The following is a 24567-nucleotide window of genomic DNA, read 5'->3' on the forward strand; positions in this document are numbered from 1 at the left end:
GATGCTTTAATTTACACCAACTCATCTACCATCATTTTGTTTTCGGTGCAACGGCTTGTTACACATATAACTAATAATGCTAAATACTGAAATGTCAAGCTTCAACTCTTAATAGCCTCATCTGAATGACATTTGTATTTATTGCCCCTCTAATTATTTTCCCAGCCATCTGAAGCAAGACGCTTCCCTACACGATAGTGAGCCGGTGACCCTAGCTCCCTGCCCCACGGATAATTAAAATACTCTGGCCCTTGCAAACTCAAAATGATTGCCGTAGGGAGCCTGGCCGTAGACTTCTTGCTACAGCCTACATTTTGCTTCCTTTCCCAGATCACGCTTCGAAAATGCATTCAGAGGGGCGCCTGGGCCCCTGTCCAGCTTCACGTAATAAAGCTCACCACTGTGATCTCCCCGTGTAACTCTCTAGAAATCAGTTTGGACTCATTCGCGATACGCACACAGTTCCTGAGCGCCCAGAGCCAAATTCTTCCAGCCTTGGAAGCAGGTACCAGTACTGAAACTACTCCACACGGAAGTATATTCCATTTACAAACCGTGGCTCAGGCACAGGTGCTGGGTACGTGAGCTGGCGCCTGACTACCTCAAATCCCAGCCCTCCCCTCTTCCACACAGTGTGGGCGGGGCTGAGCCCGCCCCCCAAGTGCAGGAGGGGCACGTGGCCTCCACCCTGGCCACCAGAACATTCTACCCATGTGGGCAGAGATGCCCAGCAGACCCCATGGGGCAGGGAGGTATGGGCAGGATGTTACGAAGAAAAAAAAAAGCACTTTCAGGAATTGTAGGTAAAGAGCATCTCTCTGTTCCACTGGGATTTGGAGCTACAGGGAGCTGAGGCTTGTAGGTGTTGGTACATGAAGAAAGTGCCAGAGATGAAGCCAATACAGGGAGCAGAGCCCAAAGATGGTCAAAAAGCTGGTCCTGATGCACACGTTTTACAGAGCCTGGATCCAGTGATGCCTCTGTTTTGCTTGTTTAATAGGCTTTATTTTTTAGAGAAGTTTTAGGGTCACCCCAGAATTGAGCAGAAACAGAGATTTCCCACGTTCCCTCTGCCCCCAGTCCGACACAGCCCCGCCACAGTGGGACATCTGCCGCAATCAAGGAACCCACAGTGACACACGACTGTTGTCACCCAACAAGGCTCACGCTTGTATGTTCTGTGAGTTTGGGCAAATGTGTAATGACACAGGTCTGCCGTTATAAGGTCATACGTCTAGTTTCATTGCCCTGACAGCTAGTTTCATCCCTCCCCACTAAGCCCCGGCAACCACTGAACCTTTTCCTGTCTCCAGTCATCCCTTTTCCAGAATGTCATAGAATTGGAACCATTGGGTACGTAGCCTTTCCATATTGGCTTCTTCCACTTTGTAATAGGCATTTAAGCTTCCTCGCTGTCTTTCTATGGCTTGATGGCTCATTTCTTGGTATCCCTGAATAACATTCCATCGTCCACATGGACCACAGTATGTTTATGCATCCACCTACGTGGTTGCTTCCAAGTTTGGGCAATTACGAACAAAGCTGCTATAAACATCCACCTGCAGGTTTTTGCGTGGATATGTTTTCGGCTCCTTGGGTGCCCGGGATTTTTAGTTCCGTGAGCTTGTACTTGTCTTTATCAGCCAAGCCATTAAGGTGAATCCCGTGTCGTTTGTAAAGACAGGCGTCCCGATTCCATCACTACTTTCCAGATTATATGTGATTCCGTCAGAAACAACCTGTGTGGCCTCAGGTGAGTCGCTAAACCTCACTCCGCCTGGTTTCGTCCTCTTTAAGGAGGCCTAAGAGTACCCTCGCTCGGCATAGCACAGCATCGTTAACCTTGGTGACCAGGGGACCGTGTCAGCACGTGACGCTCTCAGCAGGCAGCACCCCAGAGGTGAAACAGGCCCCGCCCATCTGCACCCCAGCCCTGAGCCCAGATGGCACACGGGCAGACGTGCCCTCTCCGTCACTCCCAGGTCCACTCGAGGGGTCTGGGCATCTGGATTGAGGCCTGTCACATGGTCCACGACGAACCAGACTTCTGGTATACCAGACCAGCCTAAAACCAGCTGGGAGTGGGGCGGGGGTGGGGGGGGGGGGCAGGCCAGATGATCACGAGTTAGGTCCCCTCTTGCTAAAGCTCCCTGAGCCAGTGACTGCCACGTTGACTAGCACGGATACAGACGGTTACCGTCATGGCAGAAAGTCCTAGCGGTCAGGGCTGCTCTCGAGCCTGACGGTGTCCCCTGTGCGACACCGACCAAGCTTCTCTCGCTACTTCACGCCTGCGGGCATAGAGCTGTTGTTCAATTCGGTGCCGGCTGTTCAGGGGGCACCCACGGTTAACGGGACGTGGTCGTCGGCCCTGCGCGCGTGGCAACCACACCACAGCGTGTTTCTCCTAATACCGGAGGAAGGAAACGGCCACGCAAGGGGTGACGAGTCAGGAAACATCACGACGAGTGGCATAAAAGAACGAAAGAGGAGGCTTTCTACGGCAGTTCACAGAGGAGCCAGCTTCCGGCAGAGGCTGGAGGCAAGCTGGAACACGCACCTCGCGGGAACCGCTGCCGCTGACGGCTGGACTTTTCTCGCACATACGACTCTGCGGGAAGGGATCTCAACGTGGAGCCTCGCTTCACAAAGCGGGTTGAGACATCGCGTGGGACCCCATAAAGCCTGTCTCTCGCATCACACGGTGTCGTGCCTGCAGGCGGATGGGCACTCACCACGCGTGCGGGGTGGGTGAGCCCCGGGCCAGGGTCCCTGGACACTTTGCCATCAGACCGGTTCTGATCCAAACCCGGCTCTGTGAGAACCGGGGTCTCCTCCACGCCGTGCCCACCCGGACCCGTGTGTCTTCGCGGCCAGAGTTGCCTTACCTCCCACGCTGGTGCCGATCGCGTCCAAGTTCATACCCCTCTTTTCAGAATACGGCACGTTCGACTTTCACTTGGAGGTGCCCGAATACATTATGAAAAGCTTCAAGACTCAAAAGCAATCGTGTCCTAGTTTTCAAAGTTTATCAGAAAACGAAAACTGGGTGAGCCCTCCAGATAGCAAGGTGGCTCAACTACTGTCCTGGGGGGTGGCTGAGTGTCCCTGTCTCTCTCCACCTGCCCTCTGGTCCTCTTCTGGGAAGAGAAGTCTCTGTTCATTTTCTTTTTCTTTCTCAGTAAAACATAATTTTTTTTTTCTAGAACCTTAATTATGCTTCTTCCTGAAATACACTGCATTTAGCTTTGAGAAACGTGAATTCTTCCAGTGTTTCGGTCAATACTGATCAACACCTGTCGATCCACAAGTGTAATTCACTAGGTACTCTGGATTTTAGTTCTTTCTAAGGGGATAGGGTGGATTTTTCAGAACTGCCAAACTGCTAATCCAAATCTAAAAGCATAGAGTTTATGGGCAGTATGCCGGACTCCTTCATGAAATCAAACGTTTTCATAGTAAGGCCAAAAGCACACTGAGCTCCAGAATCTAAGAGGGCAGAATTCCTTGACCTGGGTTTTCAACTAGAGTCTATATGCCTCCAATCAAATTCTTTTTTTTTTTTTCTTTAGAGAGAGAGAGCGAGCTAGTGTGGGACAGAGGCAGAGGGAGAGAGAATCCCGATATGGAGCTTGATCCCACGACACTGGGATCACAACCTGAGCCAAAACCAAGAGTTGGATGTTCAACTGACTGAGCCTACCAGGTGCCCTCAATTCTTTTTTTCGGTAGGCTCCACACCTAACATGGGGCTTGAACTTGTGACCCTGCGATCAAGAGTCATGCCCTCTACTGACTGAGCCAGCCAGGGGCCCCTCAGGTTGCTGAGAGAGAAAGATTCCGATTGATTCTTATTTCCCTGAGACCAGTTTGGGTCAAATAAAGACAATGCTTAAAGCGGAACTCTTTTCATTTGCTAAAATGGGAAGGTTTTCTCTCCAGCAAACAGTTGCGCTAAAGGGAAAGCTCTAACGGCAGCTGCTGGGATGGCAGTTACGCCGCCGAGTTAAGAGGTCTGAGCGCAGGAACCCTGTACGAAACGGGTGCAAAGTCAAGAAGGAGCAGTAATCTCTTCACTTAGCCGCTGGTGTTCGAGCGCTGAGGTCTCCCGGCCCCGCATCTCTCTCCTCCCACCCAGAACTGGGGGGGCTGGTTCTCCCGGGTGCACGTGTCAGACTGTCACTTGCCCCCCTGCCACGGTTTCGTGGCAGCTGCCTCCGTCATCTGCCCGCGTCCCCTCCGACGGCTGCCGTTTAAATGTTCGTTAGTGCCCGCGAGCGGCCTCCAATGCTGTCTTCTGCCTTCCAGACAGCTAATTAGGAACAAGTGTGAATTCGTCTCTTCGAACCTGTCTTCCACCTTTCGAGGAAACTCTGGGCTTGGGGCGGGGCGGGGGGACTTGATGGCGAAGGACTTGATTTGTGTGAGACGCTGGGGCACCGTCTCTGCTCCACCAGCCCGATGCATGATCCTGTCTGCGAGGTGTTGCGACGCTGGCGTGGGCCTTTGTGACCAATTTCTCTGTGAACTGGCACACAGAGGTGGAGACCAATGGGCCAGACGCCGCCCCTGGATACGGACTCGCGAGCAGGGGTCCATCGGTCTCCGAGCTACTTGTGGAGCTTTTCACGCAAGACCGTAATGCACCCACCCGCTGGCGTACTCACCCTCTCTTTCGTGGTGTCGTCTTCCCGAATATTCCTTAATCCCTGGCTGTTGACTCAAGGTCTGTGGAAACACTTGCACGAATTTCTGGACTGTGGTTTTCTCCTTTGGTCTTGTAACCGAGGATATGATAAGATCACTAATTTTTTAAAAATAGATCCTTTGTGAAGTAGAAAAATGTTCTTAATGTTACGGGATCCATTAGGTTTAGCATTTTAGGAAAACACCAGACCATTTTTAGGAAGTGGCTGTGCCATTTTACATTCCCAGAAACACTGAATGAGGGAGAATATTCTGGAGAATTCTAGCACCTCCACGCACTGGCCAACACTTGGTCCGGCCAGTCTGTTCGTTCAGGCACCGTAATGCGTGTGCAGTGATCCTCGCTGTGGTTTTAATTCACATTTTCCTAATATCTCATGCTGTTGAAGTTTCTCACTGTTTGCAGCAGGAGAGTAGGCTGGACCCAGTTACATATATTATACACGCACACACACACATATACACACGTACACACACACATACATATATACTCACACGATACACACATATATACACAGACACGTGCACATATATAAACACACATGCACACATATATACGCACAAATGTATACACACATACACATAGATTCACATACATATATACACACACATACACATATAAACACACACACACACACGTACACATATACACATACACTTTTGTATGTGTATTATCTATATATCTATAGATTATATTATCTATATATCTGTATTATCTATATATCCCCTGCCCTGGAGAGTGCCACCTCCCTGGAAGCTTCTGGAGGAAGCACAGAGGTGTGGCAAAAAGCATGAAGTTTGGAATAAGACTCGGGTTTGAATCCTGCCTCCATCACCCAGTCCCCGTGTGGTCTTGGAAAAGTTACCCCATGTGGAAACGGGAAATAAGAGTAAAGCCCGCCTCGGCAGGTAGTTGCGGGGATTACGTGGGATCATGTACGTGGGCAAAGGGCAGACCAGACGGCACACCCTCTGAAAATTCCACACGGTGGCACTTTCCCCGGTGGGCACACGTTTCAGCTTATGAGAGCAGCTGCAGACATAAGATCTGCCGTGCGACTTTCAGCCGGGCCGGATGACGCCTAACAACCCAGGAGTCTAAAGGATAAATCCACCCGTGGTGGCGATTCCCAGCAGTAGGAGTTCGGATGATTTCTACCCAAAGTGAGGCACCAGGCGTGTGTTGTTCCCCTCAAGCTTGGGGAACGAGCTTAGTGATTCAGGCCCGTGCAGGTACCGTTTCCCAGTGCGACAGACGGGCTACAGCTCGTATGACAACTGCTGTCCGTGGAACGCACCACAGCCCAGGGTGCACGGAACAGAAATGTCTGAATTATAACTATGCTATGAGGCAGAAAATGCAGACACAATTATAGCTCTAAAATCATCATGGGGCGCCTGGGTGGCTCCGTCGGTTAAACGTCCGACTTCGGCTCAGGTCACGATCACGCGGTTTGTGAGTTCGAGCCCCGCCGTCGGGCTCTGTGCGGACGGCTCGGAGCCTGGAGCCTGCTTCGGATTCTGTCTCCTTCTCTCTCCGCCCCTCCCCACTTGTGCTCTCTCTGTCTCTCAAAAATAAACAAATGAAAAAAAAGTTTTAAATCGTCTTCACGCCTTCTATCAAAGAGAAGACATCAGCACACTCATTGCTGAAATGACACAGGCGAGTCTCCGCTCTCGCCCCTGAACTGGTTGCCTCGAAGAGATCATTTGGTTCAGCCAAAGATCTCATGACGGCTCTTGCAACTAACTACCCTGAGAGGCCCAAATCAGCCTCGGAGGCTCACGGCCAAGCGTGCACGACAAACTCCACCCCAGGTCACGGCCCGGGGCTGTGGCCGCCACGTTTACTCTCGGCACCGGAGGAGGATGCTCCATCTGTCCCACAGAGACACTCCGTCTCGGAAAGATCCCCGAATGCAAAGACTCCGGGAGAGGAAGGACGGACAGAGGACCTAGCGTCATTTGGAGACACTGACTGTGCCGCCGCTCGACCTCATCCCTAAGTAGCGAGACAGACCAAAGTGTTTTACATGACCCAGCCGTGCAGGAGTTTGCCAGCCACACCCTGGAGGGTTCTCCCAACAAGGAGAATAGGCAGCGGAACCGGGTAGAAGGAGGGCCTCCCGTGCAATTTTGTGTATGTTTGGGCGAGAACGTGACTCCGCTTCCACCAAATTCAGTCTCCACGACAAGGGGCATTTAGGGAAAACAACCGTAAGCATAAGAGAAACTGACTTGCAGAAGCAAAAGAAGGTTCTCAGAGGAAAACGCAAACTTAACAGGTGTCGAAGGACACAAATCATTTTGTTTCTAGCCGTCCCCCCACCCCACCCCCCCACCCCCGTGAGATCCACCCCCGGGGGGGCCCGTCTTCACAACACACAACCCATGGATTTCCAGCTACAATGCCTCTGGGCTGTTTCTTGCTCTCCAAACTTTAATAACACTTAAAGATGCCCTTAAGATAGAACTCATAAAGAGCCTTGGTGCAGTCGCCCGTGTCCAGAGAATGAGAAACAAAGAAATTTGCATTTAGATCCATTTATGCCATCCATCACGTGGGGCTCTTAACCGTGCCGCGGGGCGTCCCTAGCTCTAACCAGCAAACCGGGATTTTTAACTTGGGCTTGCCTTCCAGGAACGGTGATTGAAAGATAAAATAAATTGTACTTTAATGCTGGGGGCTCAGGAAGCCATCCCTGTCTCGGCTTACTAACTACTGCTGGAAAATGTTTCCCAGAGCCAACTTGGCCTCGCCGAGCACAGAGAAAGCCTTATGGGGAACGTGGATCCAAGTTCACGGTGGGAGGCAGGGAAGACGACACTGAGTTCTTGGTACTGGCACAGTGACACGCGATGCCCGCACGGAAATAACAGAAGGAATAACGTGCCCTTTACTTCTGCACAAACTCCTCGGCTTCCAGACAGCTGTTTCATTAAACAGTTGCAGTTCATTTCTGCTAAAAAGTGACAGGCAATGAAAGCAAGCCCCACAAATCTTAGCATTTCGAAGGAAAAATACAGCGGAGACAAAACAGGGACAGCAGCGTTGGTGAGATTCAGTCCCGACTCGCGTGCCCTCGTGCAGGTCGTGATGTTTTCCCGTGGCTTCTCGTGGAGAGGGAACCCCTGTCCCGCTCTGGCCAGCAGAACAACACCTAAAAGGTCCCTGCCGCGGTCCCCGGAGCTATGGACGTGACAGGTGACATGGCAAAACGGAAGGAAGGTTGCAGAGGGAATTAAGGTTACCAATCAGATGACCTTGAGATGGGGAGATGACCCTGGATCACCCAGGTGATCCCAATGTCGTCCTAAGGTCCTTGAATGTGGGGGAGACAGAAGTGAAGTCACAGTGATGCAGTTTGACAAGGGCTAGACCCACGACCCAAGACGCCAGCTTTGAAGATGAAGAAGTTGGGAGAATGTGGGCGTCCTCCTTCTGGAGGACGGAAGGGCAGAGAAATGTGCCCCCCTCCCAGAGCCTCCGGAAGGACACAGCCGTGCTAACACCTTGAGTTTAGGCCAACGAGACCCCTATTAGAGCCCGTCCTCCAAAATCGCACGGTAGTAAATGTGCGTTGCTTTAAGCCTCTAAGCTGGTGGTGACGTCTTACGGCAGAAGAGGGCATTGACACATCCATGCGTCCCCCTCACGAGAGCCTCTGAATGGCAGGTGACACTGTGCCCCGAGGTGTTGTGAAGGGCGGACAGCACCGAGTGGAAGGTTCTTAAATATTGGCATAAACTACTACCCGTTAGGGACCAGCACTCACTCGGCTATAAGGAGGCATCTGTGCACCTCTACAATGAGGGACGTTATGTGAGAAGAGAGAAAATCCTACATGACTATGAACAGCTATAAGGATTCTGAATTTGGCTGGGGTGGTCAGCACTGGGGACCCCTGCACACACGTGAGCCCAGGAGCAAGAGTGACCTAACGCTGGCCAATGGGTTAGTTACTAGGATTTCTGGTATATTCTCTCTCCTGGATGCTAAGCTGCAGGAGGATAAATAACCCACAGGTGCTGGTGGCTGTGTCTTTCCAGACACGGAGAAACCGCCTTTAAGGGAAGCCAGCCCAGAGGGCCGCAGAGAGCCAGAATCCTGGAGACATTCCTGGGGCCCCTGAAACTGGTGCGGTCCCCTCCCCCGGTCACGAGCACTCTTACGGAGCTTCCCTCTGGGACAAGCGAGATGAGCAAATATGAAAAGCTCTTTTTAGGAAGAACCTCCTTCGAGAAGGACGCACCAAAGACCCCCAGGGTGGTCAGTTAACTTCAACTTTCTGCACCTCAGTCTCCCTACCTGTAAATGGGGGTAATACTACTCCCCACCTTGTCACAGTGTTGGGCTGATCAAAAAACTCCATGTGCAAGAGGCACCTGATCGACACAGAGCGAGCCCCGTGTGCGTGCTCTGAAGCTCCCAAAATTACGGGGAGGAAAACAAAACAAACAACAACAACAACAACAAAAACCAGGAACCAGCCTCCAAATAGTCACAGTGACGCACTTCAACTTAACAAAATGATTAAATCATGTCATTCCTCAGCCAGAAATTTACTTATTTTGAAGGACAGGTCCCCCGGGGCTTGCTTGGTCCATGATGCTGGAGCAGGAGAAAAAGTTAATCGCGTTCTAATGATATCAACTTTCTGGGGTTTCTTTTTTTTTTTTTTTAATTTTTTTTAACATTTATTTATTTTTGAGACAGAGAGAGACAGAGCGTGAACAGGGGAGGAGCAGAGAGAGAGGGAGACACAGAATCTGAAAAAAGCTCCAGGCTCTGAGCTGTCAGCGGGACTCGAACTCACGGACCGCGAGATCATGACCTGAGCCGAAGTTGGACGCTCAACCGACCAAGCCACCCAGGCGCCCCTCAACTTTGTTTTAAAAACCCGGTTCTCATTGGAACCCTCTTGCACTGTTGGTGGGAATGCAAATTGGTGCAGCCACTCTGGAAAACAGTGTGGAGGTTCCTCACAAAATTAAAAATAGACCTACCCTATGACCCAGCAATAGCACTGCTAGGAATTTACCCAAGGGAGACAGGAGTACTGATGCATAGGGGCACCTGTACCCCAATGTTTATAGCGGCACTCTCAACAATAGCCAAATTATGGAAAGAGCCCAAATGTCCATCAACTGATGAATGGATAAAGAAATTGTGGTTTATATACACAATGGAGAACTACGTGGCAATGAGAAAGAATGAAATCTGGCCCTTTGTAGCAACGTGGATGGAACTGGAGAGTGTGATGCTAAGTGAAATAAGCCATACAGAGAAAGACAGATACCATATGGTTTCACTCTTATGTGGATCCTGAGAAACTTAACAGAAACCCATGGGGGAAGGGAAGGAAAAAAAAAAAAAGAGGTTAGAGTGGGAGAGAGCCAAAGCATAAGAGACTGTTAAAAACTGAGAACAAACAGGGTTGATGGGGGGTGGGAGGGAGGGGAGGGTGGGTGAGGGGTATTGACGAGGGCACCTTTTGGGATGAGCACTGGGTGTTGTATGGAAACCAGTTTGACAATAAACTTCATATATTGAAAAAATAAAAAAATAAAAAAAATAAAAATAAAAACCCGGTTCTCATTTATTCGTCTGCCGAGGGTTTATCTCGCTACTTGCTTTCTGCTCCTAATTCACAAAACAGAAATAAATTAGTGCAGATGTATTAGATCATAGTCCCTTAAATTGTCCCCTTTTAAGCTGAAGCAATTAAACTCATTCATGTTTATGGAAGTTGTTAATACACCCATTTATCAGAGATGTGACTTTATTAAGTGTAGGCAGTAGTTTCCACGCAGTTCAGTGAGGCTCCTGTCTCCCGTCTGCACGCCTGACTTGACTTCCTCGGCGATGCCGGTGACAAGGAAGAGGAACAACAAGGCAGATTTCACCCAAGAGGCGTCAAACGGCAGGACCTCGACTCTCTGGCGGGTGAATAATTGCCCTCACTCGTGGGCTCTAAACAAACAAAGCCACAGAAACAGGGAGTAAACTGGGGGTCCCCAGAGGCGGTGGAGGGGTGGGTGAATGCGATCAGAGGGCACCTTCCAGTTACAGGGGTAATGAATGCATGCTGGGGGTGTGACCATTCAGCATGGTGACCACAGGTCACAACACTTTCTTAGGTATTTGAAAGCTGCTGAGAGAGTAGATTTTAACAGTTTTCAGCGCACACACACATACACACACACACACACAAATTGTAAGGATAAAGGTGATGGATGTGTTAACCTCACCGCGGTAATCATTTTGCCATACGGTGCCCCCCCCCCACTTTACCTGTGCAGGGTCTGTTCCCAGACCCCCAGCAGATGCCTGAACACAAGGGGGAACCGAACTCTACAGGTACTATGGTTTTTCCTACGCATACACGTTCTCTCTCTCTTGCTCGAAATATCTTATTATTGTGCACTCACCCTTCTTCCTACAATGACGGTGTGGATGACCAAATGCCCATGTGACAAGCAGCAAGGTGAATGATGCCGGCATGTGACATAGCGCTAGGCGGCCACTGACCCCTTGATGCATCAGAAGGAGATCATCAGCTTCCAGACCACGGTCGACCCCAGGCGACCGACACTGTGGGAAGTAAAACTGCAGATGGGGGGAGGGGGGAAGGGTCTACTGTATGTACGTATATAAAATCGCTATGGTTTATACCTTAAGCTTACACAATATTACATGTCAACTATAGCTCAATAAAGCTACAATACAAAGCAGAATAAAAAAAGCAGAATGTCAATTACGTATGGGGCACCACTTGAAATTATGGTTCTGAATTCTCTACCCGGTTCACACGTTCCCGCATGGCCTCCTAGCCACATCACGGTGAGATGTCGCAGGGTAGGATGACGAGACCCACTTGTCCAACAGCTGACTCGGGCTCCAGACCGTGGAGACACGGCCTTGAAGACAGCGGTGGCCGCTCTTACGGACACTGTCTTCTTTGCAGTGAGACCTACACCCCGGTATCCACAACGTGTGGCGGTGACCAACGCCATGAGGAAGGAACAGTGTGAGCAGCTAGACGGTCGTGGAACTTGGGACGGCCGAGATGAGAGGGGACAGCCCCTCCACACAACGCTCCACACCCCCTCCCACATTCTTCCAAAGACCAGGCAAATACAGGCGTGCGTGAATCCGCGGACTGAACCACCGCGGGCCGCCAAGGCGCCGGCACCATTTCATGAAAGAGCCCCTCGGTTGGCGACAGGGTCTGAAACGATGGGGACCAGAATCTAAGTTCTGCACTTTTCATATTCCGAACTGACAAAAAAATAATAGGTAAATGATATCCTTCAAGTTCCACCCATTTTTTTTGGCAATCCCTAATTATAAGGAGAAACAACACACAAGGATCTTTAAGAAGGTTCGACCGGAAGAATTTTCTTGTTCTATTGTCCAGTGGCTGGTCACGCTGGGTAACTGAGAGGGGTGGGGTGTGTGTGGTCAGATAAGGAAGGATGGAAATGCAGTCCAAGAAACGGGGCTTAAAAATACCTGTACACTCGCACACGCTCCTGGGCGTGCACTCACACACATGCCTACTTAGGGATGAAGCACTTGGGAGGAAAACTAAGGCCAGGTAAGGACAAGAAAATGAAACCCATGAAAATGGATAATCTGGGCTATCACTGCCCAGCGTGGGGAAAATATGAGACACTATTTTCAAGTGCCCCATGTAGAAATCATTGAATTCAATTGCTTGATGTCCCTGTAAGAGATCAATGAACTTTTATCCCAGGTTCTGTACTCATTACTCCCTGCTTCTGGAATGTTCTTCTTCCAAAATGTCTAAAGCTGACTCCCTTCTTATTCAAGTGTCTGTTAATATGTCGGCATGCTCAGGAAGCTTCCCCTGGCCATCCTTCCTGTAGTGGGAGCTCCCAAGTATTTCTCAACCAAATCACCCAAACTCATTTGCATGAGTGTGTGTGTGTGTGTGTGTGTGTGTGTGTATGTATACGCACACACTTATATATTTATATATAAATATTTAAATATTTATATAAAAATATATATTTTATATTATATAATATATAAGTATATATATACTTATATATAATATAATATATATTTATATATTTATATAATATAGTATATATTTATATATTATATATTATATATTATATAATATATATAAAATATATTTTATACTTAATATAAATATACAATTTATATTAAATATATATATTTATAATAATAATATAAAAATATATATTATATATTATATTATATATAATATAATATATATAAGTATATATAATATATAAAATTTATTTTATATTTAATATAAAAATATATAAATATATATATAACACATAAATACTTACATATTTATATATATGTAAATATATAAGCAGCTTGAGCTATCTTAGGCATATGGTCTGTTTTTTCCTACTAGGAGGGAACCTCCTGTAGATCAGGGGCCTCGTCTACCCCGTTTTGCTGCTGAACTCCCAGTGCTGAGAAGAGAGCCCGGACCACCCAGACAGATCTGTTGAATCAGTGAACAAACCGGTTTATGTCACGGATGAGGAGATGGGGGCCCACGAATGATAAGTGTCTTAACCTGGCCACAAAGGTCACTAGTGGCAGGGCTGGGACCCAAAGGTATGACATTGACAGTTAACGTTCTGGAACGTGTGCACTTTTGGGGAAATAACCCTCATATTTGGAATTTTTTTTTTTTTACATTTGAATTCTTGATGCTTGTAATAACCTGAATACTGATGATGTGGAGACATAGAGAGATGTCAAAAATGCTTTTTTTTTTTTTCACACCATCAAGTCTTGCCACCTGGGAAGAAATTAACATTGAGGATTTTCTGAATCGCTAACATTTCACCTCCACAAGAGGTATGAGGAGCTCTCCTCTCCCACAAACGACATTAGCAATTTAGAAAATGATTTAAAATAAAAGGGCATTTCCGAATATTGCCAATAACAGTTAGCAAATCTCATTAATGAGATACTCTGATGTGGAAATCACTACAATTCTTTTTCACAGCAAAATACTGTAATTAAGCCATTGTGTGTCTGTGTTATTTAGCAAATGAATAATTACACTATGCCCTTGAGGCTCACTGCTCCTTTGGAACATCAGGCGAATACCCTTGCAGACTTGTCTGGAACTCAATTTAACGAGAAATATATTCTGAGCCACGCTCAAGGCAACTGACTGCTTTATACAAGGAGATATTAGAGCAAAAGCAAAATTACCCAGTGTGCCGCAGGCCATAAGGCACGAAGGACGACTGATATACACCGAGACTGCACTGGTTTCTTAAACACGGAGTGTTGTTGATTCAGCAGTGGCCGCCGAGCATCCCGAGCACGCCAGGCTCTGGGTTAGACGGAAGGAATAGTCCCTGCTCTGGGAAGTACGCTGTCTGTGGCATTTACGAGAAAGTCACAACATCAGCCTGGAACCATGACAACGTCGCCAGCGAGACAGCAAGACTGGATTGTATTAATTGTAGTGAATAACTTGGGCCGAGCAGCCTGTAGATTGACCCCAAAGGGAGGAGTGTCCTTCAAACCCGGGGCCAATGATAACCGAGCAAAAGCGGGGTCCCCAGAAGCTCTGTGGCCACCTGGCAGCTGCTATCCCCCCAATAAGTCAGGGCTGCGGGCTGAGAGGTGTGGACACGGAGGCGTGGTTGAGTCCTGCCCAACAACGAGCTGTGTTATACTCGGGGGGGGGGGGGGGGGGGGCGGATTGATTTAATAAGAGAAAACAACAGGTGGTCAGTCAATTTTGCAGGTCAGCTCTCGGCCAGTAAGACGCAGGAAGGGCACACACGATGACAAGCGGAAGCTACGCGTGTCTGCTCTCCTCCGAGCTCCGGAGAGATCGGAGCTGGGAACCGTGCCGATGGTGTGCCGTGTGCAGGAGAAAGCTTGGTCCGTCTCAGCTGCAGACTCATCATCGTGCCCCAGCTTTACACACGTCCTCCAGCTAACGCTGCTGCCCTGCACGGTCACGTGCGAAGGAGGTACAGCTGACCCCCCGAACGGCACGGCTTTGAACCGCGCGGATCCACTCACGTGCGGGGCTTTCTCCATAAACACGCTACTGTGCTGTAAACGCATGTTCTCCCCCTTATAAATTTCTCAACTTCCCCTGGCTTGCTTTATCGGAAGGGTGCACCACCTGCTACACACAGCATACGAAATATGTGTTCGTCCACGGTTGCTGTTACCGGGAAGGCTTCCCGTCAACAGCAGCCCAGAAGTAGTTCAGTTTCTGCAAAGCCCAAGGCTGTACTCAAATTGTTGACTGTGCAGGGGGCTGGTACTCTGCACGCCACCCCCCTGCAATGTCCAAGGGTCAGTGCATGGAGACCCCTTAGGTCTTCACCAGCCTCCCGTGGGCACGAAACGAACAGAGGTGGAGGTTGATGGACAAAGAATAAACCCTCCCCGGAAGGCCGGTCTGGCCGGGTTCGTGTGCTAGCTCTGTAACTCAGCATCCGTCCAGGCGGCAAGTTCCAGGGACCTGGGGCTGACAAGTAAACCACAGGGCCACCAGGTGGCAGTGCTACACAAGGAGTCCCTTCGGGAGCAGCTGGGACAGGATTGCATGTGGACAGGTCCCTCACAGCCTGAGACCTTCCAGAGGCCGGAGGGAAGGTAGGGGAGCCAGGGAAGTGCTGGGGGAGAGGGGGGGCCTGGGAGGAGCTCACCCGAGCACGGAGCCCCCTCCCCGCCCCCCCACCAGTCAGAGCTGAGAAGGAGGGACCTATCCTAGAGCAACCCCCTCCCCCAGCTCTCAGACTACAGGGCGGGAAGTGAAAACCAGAGGGTCTGAAAACTCTGGATAATCCCCCAACGGGTGTCCAGAAAGGCCCTTCATACAGCCCAGCCACGGGGGGCTCAGCTCCTTCCAGGAAGGGAGTGAAAGGTACACCATGTCTGTGATGCCCCCCCTGCCCCCCCGCTCAAAAATTTTTCCAAAGCCATAATGGCAGAATGTTAATCTGTAACAAAGCCGGATGTGAGATAAACGGACAGGTGCACGATAACTTCTGCATATTTAAGTGCACGTGAAGTTAATTCATAATTTAAAAAATAAAATGAAAACAAAATTTGGGGCGAGGAGAAGGCCTTTTGCTTGCAAGATGATGCAGGACATGCCGTTGAACCCACAGCAGGGTTGGAAGGAGCTATCTTTTTTGTTTTTAGTTTTTCTCTGTTGGCCTCCCATTTTGCTTTGTGTCTTAGCAGTGGATGGTTTTGTTTGCCTCCCTGGCTCTCCAAGGATAGCACCCGTTCAAGACTGGATGCATGGCGTGTCCCTATCTCCACGAATCCTTGCCAAGTTTCCTATCGACCCGTTGCTGGAAACGCATACGCATCAGCTTCCGTGAAACGGCATCACCTCCTGAAGTCTTAAAAATATATTAAATTCTTAGAGAGCCTTACCAAGGGTGAATGGAGTTGAATCTTACAGGAGAGTTTAGGGCTCAGTATGCACAAGGTAAAAAAAAAAAAAAAAGCCATTATTAAAAAGCACCTTTGAAGATCCCTTAAGCCAGACATAAGGCACCTAATACATAGCCTCACGTGAGGGGGATGCCTGGGCCCTGAGCTTCCCGAGCAAACGGTGACGAACCCAGAAGAATGGCTTCACCCTACCGCCACCCCCCACGCCCCGCAGCAGGTGCCTCTGGAGTGGAACACAGGCAGGATTATATTTAAATTATGATTTCAGCCTCCCTCTTTTCCACAAGTGCTTCAAGGTGACCTTGTGTGTGCTCAGTGCGCGTAGCAGGGGACTCCTCTGCGCCCCCTCTCTGCCAGAGGTCGGGACCGGGCACACCGCACTCCGGGCGGTGCAGAGACAGCCCCCAGGCGGAGGAACGAGGCTGCCCCTGTCCCGGTGAGCCGATCCGAGCTATGTGGAGGCCTGGAGGTTCAGGGGGAGCGGGAGACCCGTGCACAAGGCCTCTGCATCTGGTCGGCGGGAGAAAGGACAGAAGATGAGGAGAGAGCCCTCATGCTGCAGAAAATAACACCAGGATTCCGGGGGAGCCTCACGCGTCCCGCGGACTGACCTCCCCGGACTGGTCACTCGGCCTTCACGGGAACTCAGGAGTCAGGTGGCCTTGACACTGTCCGTGTGGACGGCCACCTCACGGGGCAGGCCCCAGGGAACACCTAGGCCCCGAGCTCCTGCCGTCCCTCTCCCGGCTCCCCAGGCTTCACACGGCCTGCACACTCTCAGCCTTCAGGTTAAACTCGGTATCCGCGAGTTTAACAGGACAAAGTGGGTGGGAGCTTTGAACAAACAGATCTCAGGGCTCTGCTCTTCTCCCGAGCCCGAGAGACGCTCGAGCTCCGCTTTCCGGGGAGGACCACTGAGCTGTTCACTCCGCGCCCGGTCCACGGGGAGGTGGAGGCAGGCTCCGCGCGGTGGCTTCTGGCCACGCAGATGTAGCTCGCTCCCTCTGAGAACTGCTTCCGGGTGACACAGGCGGGAATCAGTCAAGGAGCAAGCCCCTGTCCGTGCCACCTGGTAGGCCCAGGACACCGACACGTAAGCGTGTCTCATACCGATGGCTCCCGTTTGCCGACTTCCTCCCGTAACCCTTGATCCCATTCACGGAAAAGGAAGCATCCGTCCTCACGAGCCAAAAGGACCACGATTCGTGCTGTTCTCTCTTTTTTTAAAAAACATCACAGCTCACTCAGTCATGGGGTCCAACAAAGTACGGGTTTTTTTTTTTTCATTTTACAAGTATGTATTCTGTGCAGGAACAGAGATGTCGATCACTGAGGCAGCAAATTATGACGTAAGATAACCGAAGAGCATCTTGGTGGGGGAGGGGGGGTGTGGTTCAGGGTAATTTTCATGCCGGGGGAAAGGTTTTCCTCCACGGTCTAAACAAGATGTGTGAGCACGACGTCCCCTCCTGCTGCTAGAGCTGTGTGTCCCAGTGATGTCTGGGGGCTCTGCGGTCACACCGGGATCGTGAGGGAGTCGGTTCCCTGACGTGGTTGAAGGGGAAGACCCAGGGAAGCCTCTGGATGTCATGATTTTGCTGCAGAGTCCCCCCTCCCCCACCACCAGTGGAACCACCTACCTCTGGACGTCCTACGGTAAGAGAGAACAACCCACGTTGCTTCAGCCACGGTGAATCAGATGCTCTCCCTCACGGGGCTGAAAGCAAACGACAGAACTACAGGCTCTGTCCCCCGTATTTTTCACTTGAGGTTTGAACGTGCTCCAGGACAGAGATTTCCAGACGCCCTGCGGTTGACGTGAGCTGGCCGACTGAGAGTCTCTCCCAACGGCTGTGACGGACGGGGATCTTGGAATGGGCACCGCCAGTCTGCTCGCCCAACTTTTTCCCTTTGGAGGAACCCTTGAGGAAGAGGCAGGAGCCAGTTCCGGACGAAGTCTGGCTCATCCGGGCTTCCAGGAAGGCATCACCCCTGTGTCCCAGCAGGGGTGAAGGCAAGCCCCCCCCTACCGTGCGATTCTTCATTCACTCACTCACTCGTTCCCACAATGGCTTTCTTTCCAGCACTGTGGATTTAAAGGTGTTTGTGGCAGAGAGAACGGAGAACAGAGACGGCAGCAAAGTATATGCGACCAGCACCGTACCCCAAACAGAGGGCGCTGAGAGGGGAGGGCCTGGTCCAGAGATGCACATTGGCCGGACCACTTCTGCAGCCCTGGAAGATACGTGCTCATTAGGACGGGTGGACAGAGGGGCGCCTGGCGGCTCAACCAGTTAGGTGTCCAACTTCGGCTCAGGTCATGATCTCGCGGTTCGTGGGTTCGAGCCCCGCGTCGGGCTCTGTGCTGACAGCTGGAAGCCTGGAGCCTGTTTTGGATTCTGTGTCTCCCTCTCTCTCTGCCCCTCCCCCACTTGTGCTGTATCAAAAAATGAATAAATGTTAAAAAAATTTTTTTAAAAAGATTTATAATCGAGGGGACCTGGGTGGCTCAGTCAGTTAAGTGTCCGACTTCTGGCTCAGGTCATGATCTCACAGCTCGTGGGTTCAAGCCCCACGTCGGGCTCTGTGCTGACAGCTCGGAGCCCAGAGCCTGCTTCGCATTCTGTGTCTCCCTCTCTCTCTGCCCCCCTTGTGCTTGTGCTCTGTCTCTGTCTCTCAAAAATAAATAAGCGTTTAAAAATCAAAGGACTGCTGCCTAGCGGGTGCCACGCTGGCCTTGCACATAAAATGCATGTCTCGCACTTGCCTCATGAATCATTTCTATTTTCTCCATTGCAGTCTTCAAATCTGCACTGAAAAGCATGAGCACAATAATAACCAATTTGAAAAATGTTGTCGAAATCTTTATGGCAACCATGAGCTCAAGTAACTTTCGCCACCTTAAATAGAATTAGGTCATTCCTGGATAAAAAGGCACAGAGAATCAAAGCCTCCCGCAGCAGTGCAGCCCGGTAATGGAACAATCCGGAAGCCAGTGACGGAGCCCCGTGTTACCCAGTCAGCAGACAGTCACCGCTTCCCAAGTGCACACTCGTTCATCACCACAAACATACGGGCTCCTGCTGCATGAGCGCCCGGGTGATCGCCTGCGTCTGGGTGTTGGGGTGATGGCCCCCATGGGTGAGGCTTAAAAGGGGCTGTGGACGTGCTGCTACTTTCTGTTTCCCCCGGGGCTTCCCACAGGTCCTCACGCCGTTGTTTTTGCTCCAGCGACTGTCTTCCTTATGCTAATTGGACGTATCCATAAAATCATTTTGTTCCTAAAAAGGTACGATCAGAGGAGAGCTGGTCACTGGCGAAAGGCGATCCTCACATGTCCCCTTTCCTCCGGGAGATACGGGGAGGGGAGCAGTGAATGGCTTTGCCTTTGAAAACTAAGGTGCTTTTACCACACCCAGAAGGAGCTCTAACGTGCATTTTGCCAAGCGCGTGTTACTTCTCTGTTTCACGGACATGCTGGGAACCAGGGTGCTGTCTGCTGCGGGGACCGCGAGTGATGGAAACGGGGCAGATGTGTCCGGGCAGGTGTGGATGGGACCTGGACGTGGGGAGGGGTCCCCACGAGGTGGAGGGGGCTGGGGAAGCCCAGGGGACCCAGGAGGAAGTGAGCAGTCCTGGCCACACTGGGAGGAGGGCAGGAGGGGGCACACAGTCCTCAGGAGGAACCAGACACGGCCCACCCCTGCTCGGCGTAAGGTTTTCTTTCTTTTGTTATTTATTTAGAATTTGTTTATGTTTATTTATTTTTAAGAGAGAGACAGACAGAGCATGAGCTGGGGAGGGGCAGAGAGAGAGGGAGACACAGAATCGGAAGCAGGCTCCAGGCTCCGAGCTGTCGGCACAGAGCCCGACGTGGGGCTCGAACCCACGGACCGCGAGATCAAGACCTGAGCTGAATGGACTGAAGCTGAATGAAAAGCGGTGCGAGGTTTTTCAAAGCTCACTTCCTGAGGACGATTCCAAGTAGCTGGAGGCTCCTGCCACTGGGAACAGACGCACAGGGGAGCTCAGAGCCCGGGCTGCTCACGTCTTGCCCTGATCCTAAAACAACATTCACATCGCTGATTTTTACTGCTACTCCTAAATTCATGATTATGACTAGCCAATAAGCTAGTCTCACGGGAAGGAGCGACAGCCACCGTCACCAGTCACGTCGACATCTTCGATGCCTTCGTGGGCAGACTGCAGCCAACTTGGGGGTGGGGGGGGGGGAACGATAGCAGAGTGACTCGGTGACACTGAGCCAAGATTTCCTGAGACAAGCTCAAGGGGGAGCGGAGAATTCCTGGGGTCCAAGCAAAGTACAAACAATGAAGATGCAGCAGGACTCAATCATTTGTACAGCAAACGCTCGCGGTTACCACCTGCAGAAGACAGAAGGCAGCAAAGGCGACTCGCGTGCCCCAAAGCGACCATTCCGGCGTGGACGGAGGACGGCCCTTCCCAGCACGCAGCAGCGGCTCTGGAGGGTGTTCGGAAATGACACCGACATCCTGCCCTATGGGAACGGAGGCCCCTCCTTGCCTGTGCTTTGACCTCGGCGCTGGTTGGCCACACAGCTCTGTCTGTCCACACTGTCCTTCCGAAAACAGTCATTTCCTTCTCTTCACTCAGTGTACTGGTGTTCATCCTTTCAGACCCAGCTCAAGGGTTAGACTCCAAGAAGCATGGACTCCCATGTGTCCACAGAGCTCTGGCCTACCTCTTTCGTGTCGGTGTGCATTTAATAGCAAACTGGAGTTCAATACTTAATCACTTAATTGGTTACTTAACACCCCTCCCCTCAAAACTCCGTAATTCCTCTAACATTAAGGATGTTTATCTTGATCGTTACTGTAAGCCCTTGGCAACTGGAGCTATACTGCCAGTAAGAGTTTATTTGATTATCCAGGGAGTGAGTCCCACAGGCTGTTGGGAAAGTAAATGCTCACTTTTCCAGGTGCCTGACCAGTGAGACACAACCAGGTATTAGCTGGGGGCTTCTGGAACCGCTTGACTGTCCTGATAAGAGACCAGCATCGCTGGGTTCAGCACCTTCCACCCTACTTCCTGCCTTGAACACGGCTGTGATGCTTGGCATTAGGCAGCCATGCTGTGACCACGAGGGAAAGTCAGGGACGATCATATGGTACGAGGGCCTACTATTTTTGAAAACCCAAACTGATGCCAGCAGCTGCCTAGATCCGGACATCTTGCTGAGTAAGCGAAACAAAGCACTATCTCAAGGGGGTTAAGTTACCTGAGTTTCCTATTACTTGCAGTGAAAGCACCTCTAACAGACAGCAGTATGTGTTGGGTTAAGATATCTCAACGCCCCGAGGTTTAATCACCTGAAATTAAAAAGGAGATCCGATATCTCTCACACTCGGTACCACTGAAACTGATTCTAAGGCAATCCACAATCTGATAACTGGTAGAGAGAGAAGAGTTGAAAAACACACAGTTACAAAGAAGGCGCTTTAATTTATATGCTGGTCTCACTGAAAGGCGGGATCTCCCTTCCTCTGCCTCCAACAGGACTACGAGTAGTTCACCCACAACAAGCAAAACCTACTAACCATGAGGTACAGCGAGTGATGTATAGTTTTTAAAGCAGCCACCTGCGGCTCCTTTATTCCCTGATGTTAATTACGCAAGTAATTACGTAAACAATAGCCATCCACGTATTTGAACCTGGATCTTTTGATTTCCTCACGTCTGTTCGTTTTCTTTAGCATTAAAAAAAACAAAAGTCAAAGAACAATGTTTCTCTAATCTACGACTAGCTATATTTAACTCCAAAAATATCCGTCCTTCAGTCACACGGAGCACTTTTTTTTTTTTTTAATATGAAATTTATTGTCAAACTGGTTTCCACACAACACCCAGTGCTCATCCCGACAGGTGCCCTCCTCCATGCCCATCACCCACTCTCCCCTCCCTCCGACCCCCGTCAACCTTCAGTTTGTTCTCAGTTTTTAAGAGTCTCTTAGGCTTTGGCTCTCTCCCACTCTAACCTCTTTTTTTTTTCCTTCCCCTCCCCCATGGGTTTCTGTTACGTTTCTCAGGATCCACATAAGAGTGAAACCATATGGTATCTGTCTTTCTCTGTATGGCTTATTTCACTTAGCATCACACTCTCCAGTTCCATCCACGTTGCTACAAAGGGCCAGATTTCATTCTTTCTCATTGCCACGTAGTTCTCCATTGTGTATATAAACCACAATTTCTTTATCCGTTCATCAGTTGATGGACATTTAGGCTCTTTCCATAATTTGGCTATTGTTGAGAGTGCTGCTATAAACATTGAGGTATGAGTGCCCCTATGTATCAGCACTCCTGTCTCCCTTGGGTAAATTCCTAGCAGTGCTATTGATGGGTCATAGGGTAGGTCGATTTTTAATTTTTTGAGGAACCTCCACACTGTTTTCCAGAATGGCTGTACCAGTTTGCGAGCTGTAATCATCAAGACAGCATGGCATTGGCACAAAACCAGACACATAGACCAACGGAATAGAGACTCCAGAATTGGACCCACAAAAGTGTGGCCAACTAATCTTTGACAAAGCAGGAAAGCGTATCCAGCAGAAAAAAACAGTCTCTTTAACAAATGGTGCTGGCAGAACTGGACAACAACATGCAGAAGGTTGAAACTAGACCACTTTCTCACACCATTCACAAAAATAAACTCAAAATGGATAAAGGACCTGAATGTGAGACAGGAAACCATCAAAACCCTAGAGGAGAAAGCAGGAAAAAACCTCTCTGACCTCAGCCGCAGCAATTTCTTACTTGACACATCCCCAAAGGCAAGGGAATTAAAAGCAAAAATGAACTATTGGGACCTCATGAACATAAAAAGCTTCTGCACCGCAAAGGAAACAATCAACAAAACTAAAAGGCAACCGACGGACTGGGAAAAGATATTTGCAAATGACATAGGAGACAAAAGGGCTAGTATCCAAAATCCATAAAGCACTCCCCAAACTCCACACCCGAAAAACAAATAAACCAGTGAAGGAATGGGCACAGAGCACTTTTTACAGTCATTGGAGGCGTCACTGGTAAAGTACACATTGGCATCACATTCCAAGAGCTATTAAGAAGGCAAGACTTGGCCGTTTTCGCTCCACTCAAAGTTCATTCCCCACATCCCAACCTCTCGGGTTGGGTTTTATTTTTTCTGCAATAAAATTTCTGACACGACATCCTTTATATGTGAAATTTACATACAAATGGCAAGTCAGTAGAACCTGGCTGCTGTTTCTTGGTCTGTGGTTCTTCTGGTCAGTAAATCCTATTAGGGGCTTCATGAGCCTGCTTGGCGAGGGAAATGCTGTTTCTGATCCTGTGACTTGAGCTGTGCAATCCGGCCCAGCTGCAAAATGGAATCTAACTCCTATGGCTTTTTTTTTTTTCCCTCCAGCACAAAGGCACCAAAATTGAGTTATTGAATTTACGCTGTAAGCAGAGCTAGGAATATCTGCCCAATCTCATTCCTCATTAGGCTGCAAATGTTCTCCTTTCTTCCCTCCATTCCAGCACATAATTAGAACTGGCTAGCCAGCACGAAGGTATACGAGTTGACCAATTAAGACCTGGAAATTCTGCAAGCGGCCGTAAGGCCGAGCCAGAGGAAAGGGAAGGGGTCTGCAGGAGCAGTCGCATCAGGAAGCCGGGCAAGAAAGCCCCACAGAACGTCCTTAGGGACGGAGGCTCCCTCTCTCCCACTTTCAGGCTGGATCTCGGCAAGAAGCAGGTCAGAGTCGCAGAACCAACAAATGACAAGCAGTCCCCGGTTACTGCTACCCGTCACGACCGGCTGCCTTCCGTTTCTAGACAAGGAAGGAAAAATCCTGTGTTGAGAGGAGGTGAACTGAGGTGTGCACCCTACAAACCCTAAAAATAACTCAAATACTGGAAAACTCCCGTGTGCCTCTGTGGAGTTCAAATTTAAGAAGTTATTTCAGATTTCCGATTTTTTTTTTTTTTGAGAATTAAAAAAGAACTATTAACGCATTAAAAAAATAACAACAATAAACCCAGGAGGTGTTAACATAAGTGACATATTTACAGAAAATAACTGTTTTGTTTTTTTTTTAATAAAAAAATCTGTGCCAAGGGGGGCACAGTTTCACATTTTTTGCAACTCTCTGATGTCTGACTCAGGAGAAGACAATTGGATTCTCACACAAGTTTCTGCATTCAGTCTGTTGCAATACCACACATCACGCAGCTTCTGGAAAATTCCACCGTATACATATGAATAACCCAGAAAAGAGAAAGCAAGTAACATGCGGCTGCTGATAATAACGGTGATGGTCAAAGAGTCTTAGGAACCCCAGGGGTCCCTGGAGCCCCACTTTGAGAACCACTGCTTTAGATCAACAACATTT

General features: G+C 49.7%; 1 long non-coding RNA gene across 4 annotated transcripts in view; it reads right to left on the reverse strand.

The window, feature by feature from the left end:
• Positions 1–24567, reverse strand: part of LOC132665262 (uncharacterized) — a 101551-nt gene that overhangs the window by 63517 nt on the left and 13467 nt on the right. The gene's annotated exons all lie outside the window — the stretch shown is intronic.

This window comes from Panthera onca, chromosome D3 (genome assembly GCF_046562875.1).
Source record: "Panthera onca isolate mPanOnc1 chromosome D3, mPanOnc1 haplotype 2, whole genome shotgun sequence".
NCBI lineage: Eukaryota > Metazoa > Chordata > Mammalia > Carnivora > Felidae > Panthera > Panthera onca.